The sequence below is a fragment of the Panthera pardus genome, unplaced genomic scaffold (assembly GCF_024362965.1).
Source record: "Panthera pardus isolate Hobbes unplaced genomic scaffold, ASM2436296v1 HiC_scaffold_24, whole genome shotgun sequence".
Taxonomy (NCBI): domain Eukaryota; kingdom Metazoa; phylum Chordata; class Mammalia; order Carnivora; family Felidae; genus Panthera; species Panthera pardus.
Window position 1 is genome coordinate 3,340,486 of NW_026526810.1, and position 23,234 is coordinate 3,363,719.

At 41.0% G+C, this 23,234-nt stretch overlaps 1 long non-coding RNA gene across 1 annotated transcript; it reads left to right on the top strand.

The window, feature by feature from the left end:
* The first annotated feature begins 3,350 nt into the window (after window positions 1-3,350).
* LOC109273613 (uncharacterized) lies at window positions 3,351-21,571 on the top strand. Its single transcript, XR_002083163.2, has 3 exons — window positions 3,351-4,153; window positions 20,815-21,004; window positions 21,394-21,571. It is a non-coding gene; the product is annotated as an uncharacterized LOC109273613 (long non-coding RNA).
* The last annotated feature ends 1,663 nt before the right edge of the window (window positions 21,572-23,234 follow it).

The following is a 23,234-nucleotide window of genomic DNA, read 5'->3' on the forward strand; positions in this document are numbered from 1 at the left end:
ACATTTTTACCATGAAACAAACAAACAAAAAGCTCACCTGAAAGCACATAGTAGTTGCTTCGTAAGTATTTGGAGAAAAAAATGATGTTGAACGGCCCCTGGAAAAGGTGTTTCATGGCTACCCCTTCAATTCATGAATTCTTAATATGTCCTAAAAATGGAAGGCAGTGGCATATTTCATCTTGGGGAATATAAAGGTTTATTTCCTTTACGGTCTCCCTGTGTTCACTCTGTCCTTGATCCATTTCTGGGGGGCGTGTACTGGGCATGTACTGGGCAATCAGAGGCAGATCCCCCTGAAACACTGGGAGAATCCAGGCACGAATGCCCAGGGCCGTGTCCAGGGGTCCAGGGCCCAGGACTGGTTACTGAGGCCCACCGGCTGCAGGACCTGCTTTCCTCACAGCTTTTGTCTCCTCAGCCCACTCTGGAGCTCACCTGGTGAAGGTGCCTCAGTTTCTCATGTCAGTACTAGAGGGCGTGCTCTGGCTGCCTCGTGTGGGGACCTTACCTTTGTTTGGACTGAATCTCTGTGTCCTCACCCAGAATTCCTATATTGAAGTCCTAACTCCTGGTGTGGCTGTATTTGGAGATCCAATGGAATCAGTGTCCTTATAAGAAGGAACACCAGACAGCTTGCTTCCTCGTGCTCTCTCCATGGGCAGGCACCAAGGAAATACCATGTGAAGATGTAGCGAGAAGGCAGCCATCTCCAAGCTGGGGAGAGAGTGCTCGCCAGAAATTCAATTTGAGGGGCGCCTGGGTGGCTCAGTTGGTTAAGCATCTGACTTCGGCTCAGGTCATGATCTCACTGTTGGTGAGTTCAAGCTCTGCCTCGGGCTCTGTGCTGACAGCTCAGAGCCTGGAGCCTGCTTTAGATACTGTGTATCCCTCTCTCTGCCCCTCCCCTACTCACTCTCTCTCTCTCTCTCTCTCTCTCTCAAAAGTAAATAAACATTAAAAAAATTTTTTTTAAGAAATTCAATTTGCCAGCACCTTGATCTTGGACTTTATAGCCTCCAGAACTGAGAGAAAATAAACCTCTGTTGTTGTCTTTAAAATTTTTTTTAAACAACTTCTGTTGTTTAAGCTACCATCTGTGGTGTTTTGTTATAGCAGCCCAAATCAACTAATACAGCCTATATTCTACTTCTCTCAGAGGCTCCCCCATAGGACTGGGCCTCAGTCACCTGCTGAGATAATCTATCATTCACATTCCCTCTATTGGTTTTCTTTTACCCTCTTGAAGTCACTTTAAATTTTTTTTAATTATTTTTTTATATTAGAGAAAGAGCTCATGAACGGGGGAGAGAAAGAATCTTAAACAGGCTCCATGCTAAGAAAGAATCTTAAACAGCCTAACATAGGGATTGATCCCATGACCCTGGGATCATGACCTGAACAGAAATAAAGAGTGGGATGCTTACCCCACTGAACCACCCAGGTGCTCCGTGGAGTCACTTTTGAAATAACCTATACTCAAATCCAGTCCTCAGGCTTAGCTTCTGGAAGAATGCAACTAGCAAATGTATAATCAGGCTCAGCGGGCATCAGAGGAAGTCTTGAATGTGATAGGATATCGCTAAAGTCATCGTGCGTAAGGGCAAATGTTCTTGTCGAAAGAAGGGGGAGGTCCCACGGGTGCACCTCCTGTTCTGTACCATAAACTAAGGCCATACCTCCTTCTTGACATCTCTTGTCCTCTGGGTAAGAAAGCATCATATAGAAACACCTTCTTCCCACGTGGAAGCAGCCTGTCCAAGACCAGCATGCAGAGTAATTGTCATAATTCGTTATGTGCTAGGGAAGTGCTCTTCAGAATCTTTGAAGCTCAGGCTTTCTAGAATTCTACCTCCATTCAGAGAGGACATCATGACGTCCTGCAGGGAAGCACTAACGGGCTTACTGGTGACTGCTGAAGGTGTTACGTCCAATGGGAAATGATGGCTGGAGTCCAATGTGGGAGCACATATCATTTAGCCCCTAAGGAAGGTGGACTCACCTGCCTTGAATTTGGCATCTTGTCCTGTGCCCTGCTGTTGGCCTTGGATTTACCGTGTTGACCACTCAAACATAACTTTGTAATAAAGTCAGTGGGGTTTACATTCCTTAACAGCATGTGTCATGCACCAGCTGTTTGGTAGAGAAATGTGACATTCTGTTACAAGTACCTTCGCCAAGAAAATGGGTGATTTTGGTCGCCAGCACATGAGAAGCCTGGGCCAATTTCCCTGCCAAGCATATTTTTCCAGAACATTAATCTGCTATAAATCACTTAAGTCAGTCTCCAGAACCATTCTGATCCCCATAATTTTAATTTACATAATTCATCAATTAAAAATATTGGAGGAGAAATAAATGTGTTGCTGCAGAACATATTCTCTTGACCCTCCATCCATAAAATTACATCCTATAAACTTTAGGCTCTGGATTGGGCTCTGAATGAGTTTGCTACTCCCCTAGATCGACTGCAAGGAAAAATTCTCATTTTTTAAAAGTCCCTTTTCTATACATATTTTGTTATCTGTTAGACCCATGTTTGCATTCTCTCTAAACATTGATTTTCACACCTCTGTATTGGTAATAATAATTCCTATCATAACAAGCTATTACAAGAATGAATAAGAAGATACATATAAAGCATCTAACAAAAGTCTGTTCTATAATTGGGACTTGTAGTACATATTTGACATTCTTTGTCCATTTGGCATCCAAATCCCATCCCTGTATCTAAGTCATTCGCTGCCTCTTGCATCTTGGTGGGAAATAGACACTGAAAACTCCAGATACCAATTTTTCACATTGGCTGGTCCATGTTGATTGCTGACCCAGCTCTGACCTTGTTTTTCTGCTTGTGAAAGTGCTCGTGCTTTTCTGCTCTTGAAAACTGCCTGATTCAGGTGTTAACGTCTGCAGGGAGAAGTCTGTCCTCACTTGTTTCTCCTGGTTCCAGGATATCTCGAGCCCTAGTGGGTCAAGGCATGAGGATTGGATTTAGGGCAGTGGAAATGAAAGGGAAAAAAAAAGGTTCAAACCTTCAAGAGACTTCTGAAAACATTATTAGCATGGATTTAAGAGATGCCTCTTCTCGTTAAGGCAGTGTCACATCTCTAGATCATGTTTGGCCAAGTCTTTCCATTTTTGTGACAGATACTAAGTATAAAATTGATGAAAACCATAGAAGAGAGAGAGCGCAGGGGTTACATGAGGCAACCGACTACATCAAATTTGTAAATTGAAAAACTAATTATTTCTTCAAGTGATTATTTTCTGAGCTCACTCGAAACCATCATCTATGGAGCACCCAATCAGTTCCAAATAACAGGGTTTGAGATTTTACTGGATTCAAGACATCGTGTTTATCATTTATCATTTATGGTGTGTTTGTTTTTCGGAGGAATAAATCAGCCTGGAATCAAATGTTTACATTCATTTTTCAACTATGTCCTGGCTTAACTATCGCTGATGTCTATACCGAAGCAGGGAACTGCACAGTTAAAAAAAAAATCTTGTCTGTCTATGCATAGAGTGTTCTTTCTTTTCAGGGTACTAGCATTCACCAGGGTACTGGTCTTGAGATCCAAAAAGAGAATCTACCCAGATCCTATCAGGAGAATCTGCTTTATAATTCCCTGAAGCCATACACAACAGATGCTCCATTATATATAACCTGGATTCTTGAAATAAAACATGACTGAATTCAAAGAACATTTAGGTAAACCTGGGTGACCTGATTACACTGTTTTAACGCTCTAACTAAGGTCGAGGGCTGCCCATGATTTCATCACAAATTAGGCAAGTATTTGAGGGAAATTCTTAAAAAAGAACGGCATGTCCTCACGTACGGATCAGCAAGTGAGCAATGTTCCTGCTGTGCTTTAGAAAGAGGTGCCAGCTCGATGAGATGCTGTCGACATGACAGAAAGCCACCTGCTGCCAATTTCTACTTCCCAGTATGAAAACCAGTCTTCTCATGGATTATCGCTGCTGGTAGGAGACAGAAAATTGCCCCTGCCCTTGCTGACTGTGGTTAACTGGTCGGGGAGCTTCGTATCCTGGGTCTTGGAAAATTCAGAGGGGTACAAAGACACAAAATGACAGGAAGAGGTCGGGACACCCTGTGACAATGGAGAACACAGCCACGTATTCCACAGTAAGTCAGGGAGGGGACACCAGGCTGGATCACTCATCACTCTTGAAATGCCCTTTTAAAAAAGCACATTTCAGTCCAAAGAATAGCACTCTGACTTTACATGCACCAAGTGTTAATTTTCTAGGAGCCGCAGCTCTTATTTTTTATTTATTTAATTTTTTGCTTGCATGTAAAAAAAAAAGATGTGTCACTATAACACTGGGGAATACTTTTACAGAAAAAAAATCTATAATTATTTTTATTTTTTAATATATCCTAATTTGGGGCCACGTGAAAGGATATTGATATAGGTATTATAAGTGAGAGGATATAATTTATAATTCTTGCTTTAATAATAAAGTTTTATATAATAAAGTTTAATAAAGTTCAGATATTTGCTTGGATTTTCTTTCTTAATTAACATTAGTAATAAATGTGTAATAGCTTGTGTATTTGAGATACATGATATCTAAATTTATGGAAATGTAATGATCATTTTTTTTTATTTGTGAGAGAGAGAGAGAGCGAGAGAGCACATGTGAGATCAAGGGAGAGGGGCAGAGGGAGGGAGAAGAAGGGAGAGAAAGAGAGAATCTTAAGCAGGGTCCATGCTCAGCGTGGAGCCCAATGTGGAGCTCAATACCATGACCTTGGGATCACGACCTCAGCTGAAATCAAGAGTCGGAGGCTTAACCAACTGAGCCACCCAGGCGCCCCTACGATCATTTCTAATTGTGGATACTAAAAACGAAAATATGATAAATGTTCCCAATTTGTCATCACCATGGATAAGGGTTAACACATTTCTTTTTCTTCTGTGCAATTATTTCTCAAGATGAAATTCTGGGACTGCAATTATTGACAGAAAGGCACGCACCTGTGTGTTGTGTTCCTAAATACCTTCTTGTGGATGGTGCACAGCGTAAGCTCAATGGCGCTATTCACAGAGCTTCCCTCCTCCCCAGAGTTGCACATTGTTTGTGGTACCACTGCGGGGGTGCAGAGTTTCAACTGTACAACCTTCTGTAGAAGCCCTGGATGCATCTAGAAATACCAACCTATTACTAGCCACTTCCTCAAGGATTAGACCAAAGAATCTCAAAGAAAAAAAAAAAAGAATCTTACCCTCTTGCACAACTTGTGCTTTAGCAGTTAATTAAGATATAAGGACAGAAGAATCAATAATAAAAGTAAAATTGCCACATTCCTTTATAGGACTCATGACTAGCTGATCGTATGGTATTGAGATCAATGTGTGTGTGTGTGTGTGTGTGTGTTTAGAGAAAGTTAAAAATTTGTGAATTGAGTTTGGATTTTCAAAGAATAAATGAATAAACATGGCAAGAAAAATTAAAAGAAGGAAATATATACATCTGAAGAAAGAAATTTAGACAAATGTACAAAAACAGTGGAAATGATAAATATCATGACTACATCTTTGAAAACTCTAATACAAGGACGAATTGTTGGTAAATCTAACAATGGAAATATAGTGAAAATAATAAATGGACCATTTAAAAACGAGAAAGGGTAAACAACCAATATCAAAGATGTTAACTTCATATGAATATTACATTAATATTTATTAAATTTGAAAAAGGCAATAAATCATATGTCTTATTAAAAAAAACCAGAAACGTTGTAATGTATAAACTTGTCAAATCACTAAGTTGTATACCTGAAACCAATGTGTGTCAACTATACTAAAAAACGACCATAAATACCAATATGCATTAATTAAATAAAAAACATAAACAGACATATGACCAAAAAAAATTCACAAAGATGTTATAGTTTACTAGTCTAGGAAATCAGAATCTCATTCTTAAATTGTTTCAGACAGACAATTCAGACATTCAATGAGGAAATAATCTTTTGTTGCATAAAAAATAATAGCAAAGATATGATCAGATGATAACATTCTTTTTATAAGGCTAAGTTCACTGCGATTTTCAAACAAAGACACTGGGAAGATTTGGGTAGGAAGGTGACAGCCGTGTATGAGCCAAGGGTGAGGTCTGGAACAGATTCTTTCCTCACCACCCTCAAAGAGAACCCCGCTGACACCTTGGTCTTGGACTTGAGCTTCTAGCCTCCAGAAATGTGAAAAGATAGATTTCCCTTGTTTAAGTCATTCAGTCTGTGGTACTTTGTTAAAGTAGCCCTAGCAAACAAATACAAGGTCTTTCTCTTCTCTTTTCTTTTCTTCTTTCTTCTTTCTTTCTTTCTCCCTTTGTCACTTAAAATAATTTCATTGGAGGACATTAAGAAAAAATTCTTTTAAATGTGTTACTTCTGTACATGGGTTTTCACAACACTACTTATCAATAACTTGATTGATCTGTGTGGGGTGTGATTTGAGTCCCTTGGAGCTGTATTGGTAATGCTATAATTAGCATTCGGAACCAGCAACTCAGGCTGAGGGGGGAGGGAGCCACCAGACTAGCTATAAGGCAATTCTCAGAGTGTCTCTGAGTTTAGTTCATCAGATAATAAAGCCGGGAAAAGTGAGTGAGAGTCTTTGTGCCAATAACAGTGTTGGCAAGAATAGAAGAGGAAAAGTCATTACTCGTGCACACCAGCTCCATTTGAGCAAAACTGCGTTGCTCAGCGATGTTGAGTTTTTATAGCTATTCTTTTATAGCTATAAAAATACCTTTACTTTTGATACTCCTGAAGGAAAAATAATGTGGTTATTGCCAAGCTGCAACTCTAAAGCACAAAGCATCTTTATTCCCATTGAATCAATTGCCTTATAATTCAAGTCCTGGCAACACAAACATTTTATAAACTACTGTAATGGAAATTAAAATTTGGTTATGCATAGAGGGAGAATCCTACAAGGATCAAGTAGGCCGTTCACATCCTGCAGCATTTCTAAACCCACTGGAGGACTGGGTAGGCAACTTTCATACTAAATGCCTTGATGTAAACTTCACTTCTCCAAAGAAAAGTGCTCTCTTCCATCATCCCCCTAAATCTGCATATTTCCAGAGAAAACAGGGAACACCAGTGTGAGCAGGTGACAAGTGGCCATTGACCCACTCCTCTTTGAGTAGAGGGTGGCTGAAACTGCAGAGCCCTGGGGATAGGTGCTCCATCCCAAGGGGCATGGCTTCTTCCCTTGGAGAGCTGAGTGTGCAGAAAATCTACTTCCTGCTAAGAAGGGGAACACATTGTGGATGGCTATGCAAATTCTGCAGGTTATTAAAATGTTGGCTCAACATTCTTTAAAGCACCCTGTTCATCAAGGCTATCATGTCTATGAGTAGGATGCAGTGCCAGTAGTGAAATAAAAGAGTTACTCTGGAAGTCAGGAGAAAGGAATCCTGGCTCCAGCCATCAGTGCTGTGTGGCCTGGGGCACTGCTGGACCACAGCATCCACAAAATTCACCTGCTGTGTCCAGGGCAAACAAAGCTTCCAGCAGAGGGTCTGGTCTATCCCAGATCTTCGGACAGTGTTATGCGATTGCAAATTCACCCGAGAAAGTCGATTATCGCCATACAATTTACCCATCAGAGAATGCAGAAAAAGCAGTGGACAGAACGTAGTACTGTACAAATAAAAAGCTTATATGAGAATAGAGAGACTCTCTCATAGTCAGGTTTCTATTTTCAACCCAAAGTGCTATTCAACTCAACATGGATCTGGGACAGTATTATCTTAATACCTTAAGTTCGGTAAGAAAAAGGACAGCAACAATCACCATAATTTTGCAATTTTTAAAATTTATTTTTAATTGTGGCAAACTATACATAACATGAAGTTTACCATTTAAACACTCTGTCCAGTGGCGTCAAATTCATTCACATTGCACAACCATCACCAATGTCCATCTCCAGAACTTTTTTCATCTTGCAAAATTGAAACTCTGTATCTATTAAACAATAATAATAACCATTAAATAATAACTTCCCATTGGGAAAGAAAGCAAAGGTATTATTACTGCTAGACAGAATGATTATACACATGAAAAATATACAATATGCTAGAATTATAAATAAGCATTTATTGAAATGATCAGACACAAAGGAAATGCTCAGAAATGGATAGCGTTAGAATATATGTATAAAATTCACCTAGGAAATAATGCAAAGTAGGTTACTTTTCACAAAATCAAAAACCATAAGATACTTACAAGGAAATGTGAGGAAAGGTGGCATGTGAATTTTAAATACAACAGAGCCTTCTTTGTTAATCATTCCCCAAAGTGAAGACTCTTGTTTTTTTCAATAGGCAGATTATGTTAATTCATACATTTAAAACAATTCCAATCAAAATTCCAACCAAGCTTATTTTAAACTGGTGAGACAGGATGTTCAAAAACCAGTTCAAAGTAAGATCATTGTGGGGGCACCTGGGAGGCTCAGTCAGTTGAGCATCTGACTCTTGATTTCGGCTCAGGTCATAATCTCACGGTCATGGGATCAAGCCCCCCGTGGGGCTCAGTGCTGACAGTGTGGAGCTTGCTTGGGATTTTCTCTCTCTCCCCCTTTTTCTGCCCCTCCCAGGCACATGTACACATACTCTCTCTCTCAAAATAAACTTAAAAGAAACCACAAAGTAAGATTATGGTAGAAAGAGGGCACCGAGGACCCTAGCCTGCTAAATATTAAAATATATTACAAACCAAAGTCATTTAAGCAGTGTGGCACTGGCACCAAAATGAAGGTATAAATCCTCAGGAATGGGTCAATATCTGAAATATTGCATGAGTGCTTAACACGTTCAAATCAAGAAAATAAGAAAGAATAAATTAATAATAATGAAATAACAAATTGAAGGAAAAAAGAGTAAGTTTTTCGGCTTATATATGACACTATACTCCAAAACACATTTAAGTTACCTTTAAGTTTACACTAAAGTGCAGAATAGATTTTAAATTTTAATGTTTTTTCTAAAAAAAATGAATATTTATTTTTGAGAGAGAGAGACAGAGCACAAGCAGGGGGAGGGGCAGAGAGAGAGGGAGACACAGAATTTGAAGCAGGCTCTGAGCTGTCAGCACAGAGCCGGGCACAGGGCTCGAGCTCACAAACCATGAGATCGTGACCTGAGCCGAAGACAGACGCTTAACCGACAGAACCACCCTGGCGCCCCTAAATTTTTGTTTTAAAGATATACTCATAGTTCAATAAAATATTAACCAGGTCATTGGGGAAATGATCAAGACCTTTTCAACTTAAGAAGGGAAAAAAAATCACTAAATAATACATAAAATATTTCAAATACATAAAATATTCAAAAATACATTAATCTGTTAATAAAAAATAAAAAATTTAAAAGTACACAATATTAAAAAATTCTCACTAAATTTGATGAAACATACAAGAAATTAATATTTGCAACATGGTAAAAGCTCATTCAATTTTATTAAGTAAGCAGGAAGACCATATAGATATATGGGCCAGAGACAACAGGTAATATTTGTTGAGTGTTTGAGCCAAGCAGTTATTTACATTAGCTCATATGACCCTCGCCACAACTCCATGAGACCAGAGATTTTAATAGGTCCATTTTCTAGATATTACCCCACTTGGTCCCGTAGACATAGAAAGCAGAGGCTGGAAATTTTGCTCTAACTACTACTCTTGTTTTTCCTTTTAGATATTCCAAAAAATTAAATTACACAGCATAAATGGTCAAAAGTGTTCTGCAATTCATTGACTTAATATTCACCGAGTCTCTACTATATATCATGCCCTGTGCTGCGCACTAGGGATTGGAGACAGATCAAGATAGTTTTCAGACATCCAGTGGAGGAAACAGGCATGTAAAATAACCATGAACAATATGATGTGCAAATTAAATGCAATTAAATGCAAATTAAAACATTAGAGGTACCGTTTTGATGACCAAGCCAAAATTTGAAATATTAGAAAGCTTTAAAGAGTTGATATAAGTCTTTTAAGAGGCAACATACAAGAACATATTAAGAATTTCAGAATGTGGGGTGCCTGGGTGGCTCAGTCGGTTAAGCATCCAACTTTGGGTCAGGCCATGATTTCACGGTTTGTGGGTTTGTGCCCCACATTAGTCTCTATGCTGACAGCTCAGGGCCTGGAGCCCGCTTCAGATTCTGTGTCTCCCTCTCTATGACCCTCCTCCACTCACTCTCTGTCTCTCTCTCAAAAATAAATATTAAAAAAAAAAGAGTTTCAGAATGTTTATTCCCTTTGATTCAGTAATCTCTTTTATTCTTGGAAATTCATCCTAAAGAAATAATTCATTAGAAGGAAACAAAACTATCGCTCATTAATTAACATTTTAAATATTTATTTGTGCCTATTGCCTATCAGATGCTGTTAGGATCAGGGGAGAAGACAAACAAAAAACTCATTCCAAAAAACCCTTCACGCCAGCCCTCTTTGTGACAGTGAAAACTGGAAACCACCGTAATGTTCAATTATGGAGAGTTATTTTATGTATTATGGTACATTGACTTGCATAAATATAGCCAATATTAAAATTATATGTCAAAATTACATAGGAAAAAGGGCGTTTTCATGATACATTGCTAACTTGAAAATATTAAATTTTGCATAAAGTTCTGTTGCAGCATTTGCTCATAAAGGCAAAAAGCTAGACACTTATATACAAATAAGACAGACAAGTTGTATTAGGGTTTGGGGATTATGAATGACTTTTATTTTACAAAATTAATATTACCGCTATATAGCTTTTTTGACCAAAAAAAAAAAAAAAAAAGGCAGAGAAAAGAGAAAGAATTCATATAACCAAAGAGTGATCCTGGAAGAGATTAATAATTGATTACAAAGGGGTTTGCAAACACAAAGTTCTGTGTAACAGCTCACAGAATAACAAGCCAGAACTTGCAAGATTTGAAGGGAGTAGCTTCCCTGCCTTACACAGACAGACAGTACAGAGAAGTCAGAAGATGGGATAAAAGATTGCACTAAAATCTCATCCCATATAACATTGTAATTACTCTGAAATTATTGGCTCCAAAGTCCCACTAACAATACAGCACTTGCTAAGTGTTGTCAAATATAATTTTATTCACGACGCCCAGGGTCAAGTATTCAGCATACAAAATATATTTTCACAGACTTACAAAAATGATAAAACACTTCAGTGATTTGTGGTCCCTTTGAGCCTGACTCTTAGCCCAATTAGGTGCTCTTAAATCAACTGACATGCCACCTAGAAAGCCAGAACCCTGGTCCCTCTGACTTTTTTCTTGAACCCTCTGCTGCCTTCCGGTTCCTGACACCTTGGTATTCTGGAGTCTGACCTTCTGTCAACAAGAAAGAAGCAGTGGGAAAAAAAATAAGAAAAACGTTCTCCAATGCAAGATCTAACGTGGATTTCTCTGCCCAAAATGAATATTCCATGGAAGGGGGCAAGGATGGGCAAGGAGAGAGTTCCTCAGAGACAAGCTTTTTGCTCAGCCAAGCTAGTGAGGACTCAGTTTACCAAAGAAAAACAGAATGTCTCAGTGAGGCAGGTGATACGGTTTCTATGATTTGGGGTGTTTCATAGCGGCTTCACTAGATGTCAAAGTCAGCTGTGGGCTGGGTGCAGTTCTCATGACATACAGCACTTGGCTCCTGTGAACAGGACAACAGACGAGTCTGAACAGGGGCCGTGGCCCTTATGACAGCACAAGGCAAAATTAACTCATCACAGACAGTGTAAGATGCTATAGTCTGGGTTCAATTTCTCCTGTACATTGTTTTTGCAGCTGGAGTGATGCTTGGTTCTGTAATTCACAATTACTGTTGACCCTTTTTTTTTTTTTTAATTTTTTTTTTCAACGTTTTTTATTTATTTTTGGGACAGAGAGAGACAGAGCATAAACGGGGGAGGGTCAGAGAGAGGGAGACACAGAATCGGAAACAGGCTCCAGGCTCCGAGCTATCAGCCCAGAGCCTGACGCGGGGCTTGAACTCACGGACCGCGAGATCGTGACCTGGCTGAAGTCGGACGCTTAACCGGCTGCGCCACCCAGGCGCCCCTACTGTTGACCCTTGAATGATGCAGTGGATAGGAGCGTGGACCCTCTGTGCAGCTGAAAATCTAACTTTTGAGTCCCCTAAAACTTAACTACTAATAGCCTATTGTTTGACTGGAATCCTTATCAATAACATAAATAGTTGATGAACACGTATTTTGTGTGTGGGGTGCCTTATATACTGTATTCTTGCAATAAAGTAAGCTAGAGGAAAGGAAAACGTTATTAAGAAAATCATAAGGAGGGGCACCGGGGTGGCTCCATTGTTTAAGCATCCAATTCTTGATTTCAGCACAAGTCATGCTCTCACAGTTCATGAGTTCAAGCCCTGCATCAGACTCTGCACTGATATGTGGAGCCTGTTCAGGATTCTCTCTGTCTCTCTCTCTCTCTCTGTCTCTCTCTCTCTCTGTCTCTCTGCCCCTCCCATGCTGTTTCTCTCTCTCTCTCTCAAAACTAAGCAGACAAATAAAAAACTTGAAAATTAAAACAAATTAATCAAAAAGAAAATCATAAGGAAGAAAACATACACTTACAGAACTGTACTGTAAAAAAAAATGCATTTAAGTGGACCCTTCACAGTTCAAACCCATGTTGTTCAAGGCCAACTATGTATCTACACTCCCCAAATGTATCTACATTGATCCATCTATTCTTCTATCAGTTCAGAACTGCTTTGACTGTTTTCCTCTTTGATCAAGATTGCACTTGCCATAGACATCTCACTCTTGCCTCGGATGTGAATTGGTGGATCCCTTATAGACCATAAATGACACTGCTAGGCTTCAACGCTGCCCTGTCCACTGCCTCTGGCCTCATCCTTCCCCCACTGGAATGATGATTGATATTGCTCCTTTGGCATTATTCCTTGGTTCTTTTGAGCTAAAGCTGGCTATTGCCTTCCATAGTGCACTTGCCTTTCCTGATAGAATGCACATGGCCAGCATGCTGGTGAAGTTGGCCATCAAGGAGACATTTGTGAAATTTTATTGTAGATATGCCAGTGTAATCTAGACCCTATTTCCAATTAACCTCCATATCAGAAAAGATGTGAGAAGATGATCACTGCCCAGGTAGCTAATCTACAGCTACATGATTTCCCCAGGATCCCACCACGAATCACGTGTCACAGGCAGCATTAGAAGTCAGTGTCTAATCTGGTGCACCTATCTAATGCAAGGAAATTTTAGCCTGCTAGATATGTGAGCAAAGATATTTCAAACACAATTTCTAAGGTTTTCCTCTTTGGGTGCTTGATTATTTCATTTAGTCCAAGATGATCCGGTAATATCAAAGCTTCCAAAATGTCTTGCTCGACTCAATAAGTGGGCGTCCCTTAGTTTTACATTTAAGGCAGAAATGAGATACATACAAAGCAAGGGAGATTGGAAGAGGAAAGGAGGGCTCAAGATGGTGACGGCGGGGGATACAACATTTGCTGGTTTCCATGATATGAAAACTCCCACAATGGCCAATTTCAAGCTACTGCCACTGTGAGGTCAACCAGCTTGCCAAATTCCTGAAAATTCAACAGTTAGTTCTCTCAAGCCACTCCGAGCGGACTCCCACACAATGCCAGCTCTGCCTGTCCTTCCTGTTAGGAGTTACCACCTGAGGATATGGTTTTGGTGATCACATACTTGCATTAATACTATTCTGTTGCTCTATTTGTTTTTGGTGGCCCATAAGTATTTTTCCCAGTGCCACTGATATGTGAAATGTAACTCAATTACTTCTTGGCTGAGGTATGGGCATAAGTTCTGCCATATGAAAGAGGAGAAATGCTTGTGGCTATGCCCTTTTAAGCATTTCTCCTCCAACTCTTTCTGGCATCTAGCCTGATGGAAGGGAACAGCTCATAAACAGAGACTGGGAAATATGTTAATATTTTAATCACAAATGTTTGTGAAAGCTTCTCTGTGTGTCAGGCTTGAACCCATAAAAGGTCCCAAGATTCTTCCAGCCATGAAGTTGCATTACTTCAGGATATGGAAGAATCTCAAAACACCATGTCAACTAAAGTAAGAGGGAAGCCCCAGTGACCATAACAATAAGAGAAAAACCAATACATCATATATTTTACAGCCCTTTAGTTTATGGAGCTCTTGTGCACACACCTTCACAGTTCTGGGTATTGCATAAGAGGGCATTCATAAATGGGAGCACATCCAGAGGAGACCAATAACGATAAGAGGTGCTCATGCTTTTGGAATGTTTACAATGGCCATGCACTCTACTGATGGTATTACATGTTCAGCCCTATTTCATTCTTTCAGCTCCACTATGTTCTGCGTAGGTAAGGGAAATCACAAATGGAATTATGATTGGTAATATGTCCTCTGTTGTGTATGTGGTAAATAATAAAGCCAATATTTAGAACCAGGGAGTCTAATTCCATCCACAAGATGTGCTCTTAAGTATCAGATAGTATTCAAACCATGTTTTGTCTGGAATATAGACTAACCAGTGACATATTAAATGTTTTCAAGTTCTCAAAAGCTCCCCTTCCCACTACATTGCAGCTAGATTGCAGAATGACCTCTATGGGTATCCCAAAAGAAAGCATTGGGACGACAGTGTCAAAAGACTGACTTGAAGACAATAATAAGTTCACCTCTCTCTTTGCAAGGGCCCGAAGTAGAAGGCGCCATCATGGGAAACCATGATTTTCTCATCATTGGAGGTTTCCAGACAAACGTTCCCCTGGATTACAGGTGTGGGACACTTGAATGGGGCTTAAGAAGTGTAGTTTGAATTGGATAACTTCTCTGTGCTATCCAATATTCATTGGATTTGCACATGTGGCCATTTGAATTAAAATCAAAGTTACAAATTCAGTTCCTCAGTCACATTAGCCACTTTGCACATACTTAATAGCCACATGTGACTACTGGCTGCCATGTTGGATGGTACAGGTATACAGAACATTTCCAACATCGCTGAAAGTTCTACTGAACGGTGTTATTCTCAAATGTCAAGTCTGCCTTTTAGCATTCTCTCTGCCTTTGAGAAAAGCACGGTAATTATTCTGAATTCACAGACGAGGAAATTAAGGACGAAAACTTTATTTTCTAGTCTGTGTTTACATTTCATGAACCTCTGATACCCACACTTGCCTTGATCCTCACCACCAAAGTCCCCTCTCTACCGCTGCAGCCACTGGGGCTGTGGGGTGTGCACTCAGGCTCCCTCAATCATTTTGAACGCTTCCTCTTTGTGACCACAGGAGAACTTGGCAGTGTGCTGTTTGGCGCATAAATAATTATCAGTTATTTCTGCCTCCCCTTTAATTTGCTCACAGAGCATTTCCTGAGAAGATCTTTGAAAGCAATTGGGCCACAACACTCTGTGGGCAACGAGAAGAATTACAGTGGTTGGGAGGAAGATAAATAGTGATGTCAGCTTGATTACAGTGCTGGTTACTGCTCAGTAGAAACTTTGGAAAAAGAGCCTTTCTACAGGAAATCCATTTACAGACAGCCCAGCACAGCGCCGCCTGTTGCCTGACAAGGGTGTAGCAAAGGAAGCCCGCTGGTATGGGGCCGGTGGGTTTCTGTGGAAGGTGCTGGCCTCACAGGACTTCCTCAGTTCAGCACAACTGAAATGTATTCATTTCAACAATCAAATAATGGATTTAAGAAGAAAGGTATTGAAGACCTATGTGCTATGCTTTCTGGCTATTCAATAAATCCATGCAGATCTGCTACAAACAGGCTGACTTTCTAATAATGACCTTTGTAGATAGTGTCTTAACAAGAAATAGGTCAGAAGTAAGCATGTTTGGGTTGTATATGCTTTAATTTGGGGTAACTTGCAAAAAGTTACACCTTCTTTGTGTCAAGAATGAAATTGGATACATCTGCATACCTTATCCTACTTAATTTACATAGTGGCAATGCGGGATAGATACTGTCACCATTCCAATTTTATAAGTGAGGAGGCAGTAATGGGATAAATAGTTAATCCCAGGTCTTCAGATTCTGACTCCAAGGCTTTTCCCACTGATATAGTGATACCTCTCAGGGAAAAGGCAGCCTCACATTTTAACCTGAATGGCCTATTCCTGGATTCCACGGACACATCGCTGTATCGCTTCCGTGTCTCACCAACTTCCCTCCCGTCTGTCTCCAAATATCATCTTCGGTACCAGTCTTACTCAAATGCTACCAAAATGTAAGTTGGTCAGTCTTCCCGGGTTCCTATATGACATTTCTCTCACCTAAAAATGTGTTCGGTCTTCCCTCATAACTCTTTATGAATCCCTTACTTACAAGATCAGTTCGATAATCTTGTCACCCCAGAAGACACCTGGAGAATGCCCACAAATCACAAGTTGTGAAGGATTACTGAACAGACCCACGTTTCCTCCGAACGTATTTGTAACGCCGGCACAATATCACTAACTCGTTCTCATGGCCCACGTCTTGTCATGCACACATCTTGCATATCTTCAATTGTGTATCTTTCTTGAGGAAGAAAGTTGTCTTCCACCACTAGTTCTTTCGTTTACAGTCTCTCCACATTTTTGACCGAGGGAACTTTCAGTGTTCACATTTAGGATGAGAGATCGAGTTGTATAAACAGGTTGATTCTTTTAAAATATGAACTCACAGGTTTTATCCCGCCTTTTTTTAAAAAAATTTTTTTAACGTTTATTCATTTTTGAGAGGCAGAGAGAGACAGAGCATGAAAGGAGAAGGGGCAGAGAGAGAGGGAGACACAGAATCCGAAGCAGGCTCCGGGCTCCAAGCTGTCAGCACAGAGCCCGACGCGGGGCCTCGAACTCACAGACCGCAAGATCATGACCTGAGCCAAAGTCAGACGCTCAACTGACTGAGCCTCCCAGGCGCCCCTTTTCCTACTTTTTTAAAAGCCACCCATCTACTTCAGTGCCCTCATACAGTTATAAATTAAAATTCATACTGCTTATTACATTCAGTATCTCTTTCTTCAATAACCATAATGACTCTTGACCATTAAGAGACATCAAGTCAACCACTTGGATGTATACATTATATCAACTACACTCTACTCTTGTCATCTGAATTATTATCAGAGGTGGAGAGTAACTGAGGGAGCACTAAAAATAAATCATCACCGTTATAAGCCATTATAATAGGTTATTCAATTTGATGAATGATGTTACTTTGACCTCACATCACATTTATCTTGCAAGGAACTGACGTACTTCACGGTACTTACTAAATGTCTAAAATTCACTCACATCCAGTATATAGGGACCGTGGTGTCTTCACAGAATGATACATCTGGGCTGGCCATAATCACCAGCAACATCTGAGGAATCCTGAAGGATGAGGAGGAATCCCTTTTAAGTGAGTGGATCTTAAGAAATTGAAGTTTATCCTTTGAAGTCATGACCAGTTTTTTAAAAAATCCTTTTCTAAAATTGCTGACATAAATTTGTGTGTGTGTGTGTGTGTGTGTGTGTACGCTCTCTCACACACACACATATTTTGTTTTCCCTTAAGAATATAAGGTAGCACGTATGACACAATTTACCCTTGGGTTCATGACCAAGGGTAATTGTTGAACATCAGACAATGCCCATACAGGCAAGGCATGTATAATCCTAAAGAGCACAGACTTTGGAGTATAAAAAAACTATATTGAAGTCTTTGCTTTATCATTTAGTGTGCTTTAGGGTGCGAGTAACGTAAAACCGCAATTCATGTATCTCTCACACGGTAAAGAAATTAAAGAAATCAGGAGTGAGGGACAGTTAATTTGTCACTTGAGGAAGTCATCACAGACCCAGATTCTTTGTAATACAAATAATAATAATAATAATAATAATAACTTACTATTATTATTACTATGATTATCATTATCATTTTGGCCTTCCTTAGTGTTTTGCATTTGTCTTTAGGAGACAGCAGGACATTACAGCATATGTCCCAGTCAGCCACGGTAGCATCCGGTAAAAGGAGACACTGTCTCTTCTTTGGGTCTCTTTTTGAAAGGAACAAATCTTTTCCCGGCAGTGTCAGAGCCTCCCTCCTGCGTGTTCTGGATTGGAATTGGGTCAGGTGCACACCCCTTAAGCAGTCACTGCAGGAGGGGTGGGATTATCAGGAGCCGCTTGGGCCAGTGGGGATTCATCCCCTGGGACTGAGGCACCCCGCGCCGTGAAGAAGGACAAGCAAAACCTGAGGATTTACAAGAAGAAGGAAGAATGGGGGCGCCTGGGTGGCTCAGTCGGTTGAGCGGGCCAATTTCGGCTCAGGTCATGATTTCGCGGTCCGTGAGTTCCAGCCCCACGTCATGCTCTGTGCTGACAGCTCAGAGCCTGGATCCTGTTTCAGATTCTGTGTCTCCCTCTCTCTGACCCTCCCTGTTCATGCTCTGTCTCTCCCTGTCTCAAAAATATAAATAAATAAATAAATAAATAAATAAATAAATAAAATTAAAAAAAATAAGAAGGAAGAATGGAGGGTGCAGAAGGAACCAGGGTCCACTAGCTTGAGTTCTTGGGCGCATTACAAAACATCTTCAAGGCTTCACTTCTAACTCTGAAAAACGGAACGAACACCTGCACCTCACAGAAGGGTAAGAATTCGAAAAGGTGACCTTTGGGGTGCTTGGATGGCTCTGTCAGTTAAGTGCCCAACCTTGGCTCAGGTCATGATCTCGCAGTTTATGAGTTCCAGCCCTGCGTCGGGCTTTTTGCTGACAGCCTGCTTTGGATACTGTATCTCCCTCTCTGTCTCTCTCTGCCCCTCCTCTGCTCGCGCTCTCTCTGTCTCTCTCTCTCTCAAAACTAAATAAACATTTTTAAAAAATTTTAAAGGAAAGGTGATCTTTTCCCAGGGCCTGGCACATTAGCAATGTTAGTGGTTTGTTTTGTCTCACTGCAGTCTGCACTACACTTCCTTGCTAATGCTTTCCCCACTCCTTTGTGAACTGTGCTGTTCCAGTCACTGGTTTGGGGAACTCTCATTGAGTTTGCCTCTCATCACTGTCCCTAGTCTTTTCAGTTTAGGTTGCCTGTCACTCCCTTTCCTCCTCTGTCTTGTCTTTTTGTTGGTTTCTTTCTTTCTCTCTCTCCAACTTTATCTTCACTGTACTTTTCTCTCTGTAAGCATTACTCTGTGTGTGTGTGTGTGTGTGTGTGTGTGCATGGGTGTGCGTTTAAGATATATTTATCGCTCATAGGGAGAGAAATTTCTTCTGCTTCACGAACACCCTCAGACCCTGGAAACACTCCACATTCATCTGAAGGTAACCAGAAAATTTTCTCTCTAGATCCCTGTGTAATTATGTTTCTACCATTACATTTAAAATCAGAATTGGTTGATTAAGAGGAGTGGTGATAAACTGAAAGAACATTCAACAAACATCTCACGTTCCCATCACTGTGCTAAATACTAGGCTGAGGCAAAGGTGAAGCCCAGAAAAAGCCAAAGGAAAGAAAATTCTGAGGAATGGTGCGTTCATACGAAGTAATGATGATCAATAAGGTAGAAAATGCAGTGTGAAGACACATTGGGAGAAATTTGAGCTCCATGCCAAAAAGTTGGGACTTTATATTTTTGTCGCGAGGCAGGGGACAGAGCGGGACCATTAGATATTTTAATTAGATATGAAATAGGAAGAAAACATAATTATAGAACTTCATTTGGCAGTAGTATAAAAGAATAATTGGAAGGAGTACAAAGTACTCCAATCAAGCCAGCTAGACTATCAGGCAGGTTAGGCTAGGTTATGCTAAAGAGGGGAGCAGCCCCCAAACTCTCCTGACTTAAAACAAAGAAACAAACAAAAAAAGTGTATTTTTTATTCATATGACCTGTTTGTTGCCAGGAAACAGGGAGCTCTGTTCTTTATGTTCACACAGGGATCTAACTCGATAGAGGGATGGTGGTACCACTGTCTCAAACTTTGACAAAGCAAAAGAAAGCCCCGGAGGGTCTCACACCAGCCATTCCACGGCTTGGCGCTGAAATGAATCATGCAGCGGTGGGCTAGAGCCAGTTGTGGCCTTTCTTTCCCAACTTCACACTCAGCGATGTCAAGTTGGTAGCTTGAGATCATCCGAGGTGGGATTACTTGCACCGCAGAAATTGGCAAGCCCTACAAATCATGGCTCCCTCCCTGCTCCAAAGAACCAGTTGTTAAACATTTGCCAACACACCACTGGACTCACTTCACCTGTCATTCACAACTCTTTGGCCAACCCAAACCCGAAGGGATGGAGAAGTCCCATCCTACCATTGCCTTGTAGGCAGAGAGCCAGGAATATTTCGTGAGCAACATTAGTGACAACCACAGGGTACTGCAAGGGCCCACGTGTTCATTCATCTACACATTCATTCCACCACTGTGTATGGAACACTTCAGATTTTAGCCAAGGAGCAATAAAAATGGGAAACAGAGGAGTTTTCAGCACGAGTGGTATGGCAGTTGTCGGTGTGTTGCCTCTCAGCTCCTAATCTGCCCTTCATGTCCTTGCTTGGGTACTAGAGATGGATCTTGTAAACATCTCTCCTTTGCTGGTAGAGGTTGCAGACAGATACTGCAGAAGGAAAGGGCTTTTGGTACCGGTGAGATTTGTTTTTTAAGTTTTTATCCCAAGCAGGAATGGGGCTCGATCCTGTGAACTGACCCAAACTGAAATAGAGTCAAGATGCTGAACTGACTGAGCCATCCAAGCGCCTTATGGTGTCATTTCTCTATTGATTCTGCAGTACTCATCTGGCATGAGAGCTACCAGTGGAATTCATGCCCAGAAAGTTTCAGAGGGACCCTCAAGGGTAGCTTTTTACCAGGTTCCAAGGATGCTTCAGGCAACTTCCCAACATCTACAGCAGTATCATCTGCAGGTGGCTTCCTGGTGGCTTTCCAGTGAGTCCTACTGATGCCACAGCCAATCCCCCGGTGAGTTCAGCAGAATTCACCATGAACAGCCTTTTCTAGCATACCAGTAGATGGTTTCCTACCCACCAGCTTTAGTCTGGCAGTACCCCAGGAGACTTCTAGCTTGCCAGCCCCAACCCACAGTTCTCTGGCTGTCAACCTCAACCCCCCAGCTGTGAATTAACTCTGGTCAAGGCAACCCAGTGAACTTCTTGCCATCTAGTGGGCTGCAACCACATCCCCACATCCTCCCCACTGAAGTTGGATTCCTGACCTTGGGTAGGAGGGCTCTCTACCAAGTTTGGGTACTTCCCCTTAGCCTTAGGGTATTCTTTAGTATTTATCCTCTCTTAGTAATGAATTAGCAAAAGATGGTTAACAATTATTTGTTTTAAATCTTCCCTATTCAGCGCCTGGGTAGCTCAGTCAGTTAAGCGTCCGACTTCAGCTCAGGTCATGATCTCACGGTCTGTGAGTTCGAGCCCCATGTCAGGCTCTGTGTTGACAGCTCAGAGCCTGGAGCCTGCTTCAGATTCCGTGTCTCCCTCTCTCTCTTCCCCTTCCCTGCTCATGCTCTGTCTCTCCCTCTCTCCCAAAAATAAATAAACATAAAAAAAAAATTTAAGTCTTCCCTGTTCAAATCATTGTGTGGTTTCTTCTTCCAGGACTGGACCCTAATAGAGGAGGGAAAACTAGATTTAATAAAGATAATTTAGGCTACAGTGCAATGAACAGTCTGGAGCCAGTCAGGAGTAAAGGTAGGGAGACCAGTGAAGTGGCAGGTGATGGTTAGCTGGATGAGCTCAGATGACAGCAGTATCAATCAAGAGATATGGACGTTTTTAGGAACTAAATAAGTTGGTCCTGATCATGGGTTTGAGTGGATGAAAGAAAGTCAAATTGTGGTGTTAGCCACCACATTAGAGGGCACCGAGGGAAGATAAGATTAGATTTAGAGAACCAGATCATGGGTGGTTTGGGCCTTGTTGAATTGGATATACCTTGAGTTACCTAAATGAAGATGTCAAAGCATCAGATAGATCGTAGAGTCTAATGCTCAAGGGAGAGTTAGGGGCCAAAGACACAAATGTGTAGGTTGTACGGGTAGAGTACTATAGACTGCATGCCCAGAATCTCTTCCTCCATATTATTCCCTCCAATTTTTCTTTACATAATTATTGCTTTGTTAAATGGAAGTTTCTGGTGATACAGCACGAAGCAATCAATACTGTATATTATAAAGAGATTGTTAGACCATATCCAGAATTGTGAAGGAGATCATCAAAAACTAGTTACACACCTGAACCCCTCACCTACCTCAAAGGCGTAAGAGTTTTAGGCATGAGGGTTCTGTCTCTTAGACTCAAGCTTGGCAATAAGGAATCCAAATAGAAGATGCACAGAGATATTTAAAGATAGCTTTGGAAGACTGGAAATCCCACCTCTTCCAAAAGACACAGGTGTAGTGATGCCCCCTCTTCACCATAAGAGAGAGAGAGAGAGAGTGCTGAATATGTGTCTCCTTAATTTGGGTAGGGAATTAAACAGTTGCCTTAGATCTGACTCATGTCTTATAAATCTAAAGATTGAGAGACTGGTGGAAGTAGACTGTGAAAAGTACATGAAGGCAATGGGAAGGAGCTGTATAGGGATCAACCCATGCTTTTAGCATTTCTCAGGGCAAAAAGGGAGAGTCAGGGTTGCCCAGAGGTGAGAGGTGGGTTACCTACAAGGGAGAGCCAGAGTAGAGTCATCTTAGGGCCTGTCTGTGAGGGCTGTTTGCATATGTGAATAGACCTTGGTAGAAAGGTTTTGAAAATACCATCAGGTGTCTGGATGCTGAAGGAAGGAAACAACCAGGTGATACAGAAATACACCTGCCCTGAAAGTTGGAGATGTCGGTAATTAGTGGTCTCCAAGAATTTAAGAAGATGGAGATGGGGAGAATAGGGGTCACCCAAACATAGGTGGAGTCGTTGAACATAGAGAAGAGGCCATACAGCACTTTTGTTGTAGGTGATGGTGTGGTAGATCCCCTCCCTAGGGGGGATCAAAACAAAAGAAGGCAACGTGCAATGTGGCCCAATCAACTCCTATACACATGTGCATAACTCTGACACAAGTATAACTTGGACTGTGTCCAATCCGACTATCTGTCACCATAAATGAGAGACAAAGAAGTAGAAATTGCATAAAAGGCTATACCCCACTGTGCTTGGGGTCTTAGCCTACTGAGTCCATGCCAACACGA